At 33.1% G+C, this 3,968-nt stretch overlaps 1 pseudogene; it reads left to right on the plus strand.

Annotated features, from left to right (window-relative positions):
• The first annotated feature begins 1,232 nt into the window (after positions 1 to 1,232).
• Positions 1,233 to 2,426, plus strand: LOC125860972 (F-box protein At3g07870-like; annotated as a pseudogene).
• Positions 2,427 to 3,968: the final 1,542 nt, after the last annotated feature.

Consider the following 3,968-nt stretch of genomic DNA (forward strand, 5'->3'; position numbering starts at 1 on the left):
AAATAATCCCTCCTTGGCGGCTTACACGGAGAGAGAACTTCGAATTTGAGTTCTAAGTCCCCATTTCACAACACACCTTCAACCCTTGACATTCAGAAACAACCCGTTCATGCCAAGATCAGTTTCGGGAGTTCTGTTTGCCTGAATTTGATTCTCTAAAGTCGTACGGGCTCCTTAACGTTTTAGCTATCTACTCATACGATCAATATCATAAGATATCCTCTGTTCATTATCATATTTCATTAGACCTTACCTAGCCCTGATTTTGTCCGAATCTGGACTAGGCTACAAATTTCCAAGTTACTACAAAACACAATTCTGGCCCCAATTCTTTCCACGTTTGCTTTTCTATAACGAAGGGAACAAGTCATTACACTCATATGACCTTATAAATTAGAGGCTTGTTCATTCATAGAATGAATGACAAAAGAATGGAGGTCAAACTGTTGAACCATAATAACAAGCTAATTAATAACTACACAATTATTCAATTTTGACAAAAGCATACTCAAAATTGTTTCTATGTAAGTATATAATAAATATCTTTCTTTTTGCGCCATAATTTTTTTATCTCTTTTGTGAGATTACACCAAATATGTTGTTATGTTGGATTTATGAAACTTTTATGCAGCTAAAAAAGTTCCACAAATAGACGAATAGGTTGAAATTAATCTCAAGTTTTTTTTTAAAATGTTTTTTTTTCCTTCAATACAACTTATTGAATTATCAAGATGCATTTTATTGCCTTTTTACAAGGAGCTTGAATTTTTATCTTATGGTAATTTAATATTAGTACATTTTAAAATATAAGTAATTATGCATAGTGCGGCCATTTTCTTTTCTCCTGCAACATCTATAGCTATCGAGGAGCTAGCTTCAAACCCTAAAAATTTTCTACTAAAATGGAATTCAAGATTTTTTATTTTCTTTTCACGATTATTGAACTTCGAAGGAAATTACCACAACTCCTTATAACTATTTAACTTTGGCTAAAACATAATAATATAGATTTTAATATCTAAATATCCACGATCAACTTATAATAATGAATTACTGCAGTCACTTTTCTTTGTTTTATAGTTTCTTGAAGTCATTTAACTTTGTTTATATAGTCCTTTTAACTTGAAATAAATTTTATAAATTTTAAAGCCCACAATATATGAGGGCCCAACAAATACATATGACCAAACCCTAAAAACTAGCACCCTTTTACTTCAAAGGAAGTGATAGTCATGGATGCCCAAAGCTCTAAGCTTTTCAAGGAAGATTTTGAAGGAAGAAAAATCTCTCCTGTCGCCATGATTATGGACCTTCCAACGGTGGTTATGATTGAAATTCTTTCACGATTGACAATCAAGTCCATCTTCCGTTGTAAGATGGTTTGTAAACTTTGGTACCTTATTTAAACTTCTGACCCTTTGTTTATTAACATGTATCACCTCACAAGATCATCTGATTTTCCCAGCATTTTGCTTTCAATTAATGAATCTGTACGATTTTTAGTAGAACAGAAGGCAGATGATTCTCACCGACCTATTGTGTTGAGCCATAGATTTCACCTCCCTTCACCCAGATTTCCTTGGGGTAACATGAAATTAATTGGTTCATGTAACGGATTTATTTGTTTGTTGAGTGGTTGGAGATATGACGTAGACCATAGAATTTACATTAGCAATCCTATTTTAGGTGAATATTTCGAGGTTAAATTACCCGAATGGGATAAAAGAATTCAACGTGTTTCTTATGCATTCTGCTTTAGTAAAGCCTCCGGTCAGTTTAAAGTATTGAGATCAGTAGTTAAAAAGTCTGTTGGAAGTCCAAAAGTATCTGAATTGGAGGTTTATACTCTAGGAGCTAATGAGAAATGGGAAAATGTGGGAAAGGCTCCAGAACCTCTAGGTGGATTATTTAGTAAGGTTAACATCAATGGTTTTATTCATTGGTTGGGTTGCAAAAATGATGAAAACATTTACTCATTTAACAGTTTTACTGAAGAGGTGCAGTCTTTGTCACCTCCACGTGTTCTGCAAACCCCATTGTTGGGTTTGACGCTAGGGGAGTTGGGGAATTGTTTGTGTTTGTCTGATGATAGTAATAATCATTGTATTGATATATGGTGGATGAAAGAATATGGAATAGCTGAATCTTGGACTAAACAACGCATTTTGAAGGATAGTATTCAAGCAGATATCGGTGGTGATAAATTTATACCAATCTTACTTTGGAAAGATGGAGAAATCTTGATGCAAAGAGATTTTGGCACACAACTTGTTTCTTACAACTCAAAAGAAAATAAGTTTATGGAGGTGAAAGTGTACGGTGGCACTGGAGCAACTAGCTACACTCCAAGTTTTTACTCACTAAAGAATGTCATTGGGGAATGTTTTCAAGTCGCATATGCCTTTCCGAAGATTGAGCTAGTTTAGATGTTCAATTTGTCTTATTTCTTCCTTGATATTATGTTTTGCAGAAATATTTCTTGTATTATTTAGCTTAAGACCTGGGAACTTTTATTGTTTTATAGATGCTTTTGAGGTCTGTTAGTACAACTTTGCTTGTATAAGCAGAATACCTTGAAGGTTTCTAGGTTATTTGGAATGTTAAGTCTCCATATTAGCTTTTTTTTTTTTATCATTTCATTCTACACTTGTCTGAATAAAACAAACTAAGGAACAGCATTGTGCTATCTGTAAAAATAATCGAAACATTCTCAAAGTTTATATATATATATATATATATATAGAACTAATCCCAAAAAGAAAACTAGTTACCCTCCAAAATAATAAATTTCAAAACTAACAGTAGATACAAGTTAAAAGTTTATGTACAAGACTATAGATACGAATGATCTCAATAATTTCAACAAGCTTTGTTGTTTTAATTTCACTCCAACTTTTCTTCTGACAATAAAAAAATGTAATCCAATTTTGCTTGTAAGCTATGAAAATACTCTCACCTTCAGATGTACTGCTACCAAAGAAACCCTAGAAATATATTTTCAAGCTAGAACAACGCTAAGTTTCTCCCACTCTTCACTTTTAGTGTTGCGCCTATGTCAGTACGATGTGGGTATGGGTGAGGGTGTGGAAATCGTGTCCGATTCGGTTAAATGATTTTGCATATTTTGACCAAAATTTATGGAAAAACTCTGGACAATTTTAATGATATCTGTAATCAATACAAAAGCTAAGGTGAATTGAAGGAAATGGAATATCTTTTATATAGAAATTTCTAGGTTACTCTTTTTCCTTTGATCTCCATTAAGGATTCTCCTCATTTTCTCCACATAATATCTCATAATTTGGGTTTCATAACTCTATTTTTAGCTATTCTAATTATTTTTAGGCAAATCCACACACCCTTATTTATTCATGGATCCATATCCCTGAATCTTAAAAATTAGATCATGAAGGATCCGAACTTTAGATCCGCACCCGTATCGGACACCTGCACCCGAATTCAAGCAACTTAGGAACAAAATGCCTCAGAAAACATGATAGTTTGATTCTTCCATTCCTTATGTTTCGCAAATCCACAAAGTAAACTCCCCCACATCCCATCTTGAACGATCAATGACTGCTAATTTTTTTTCACTTCTATCAAGTTATAAAACTTTCTTGTCGGAACATCTATTACGTCGTTCTAAAATTTCATAATTCTTAAATTCTCCTTCTCAAGACTAAACTCCAATACGAATCATTTACTACGAGTACCTACGGAATAGATGGGTCCTTCGAGGCAAACTCCTTCGAAAAGTAGCAGAAACAACGAACATGGTGCAATTTTCATCTTTATCCACGATTCAGTTGAATAAATAGTTAAAACCCAATATCTGCGGGTGAGAAAATTTTTAACAAAATACTACTCATCAAACGTTTGTACTTTTTGAAATCTTGTTCAAAACCAAATAAATAGTAATAATGAGTAAATTTATCATCAATGGAATTAAGGCAAGGAAGATAATTTAC

This window comes from Solanum stenotomum, chromosome 1 (genome assembly GCF_019186545.1).
Source record: "Solanum stenotomum isolate F172 chromosome 1, ASM1918654v1, whole genome shotgun sequence".
NCBI classification, from domain to species: Eukaryota; Viridiplantae; Streptophyta; class Magnoliopsida; order Solanales; family Solanaceae; genus Solanum; species Solanum stenotomum.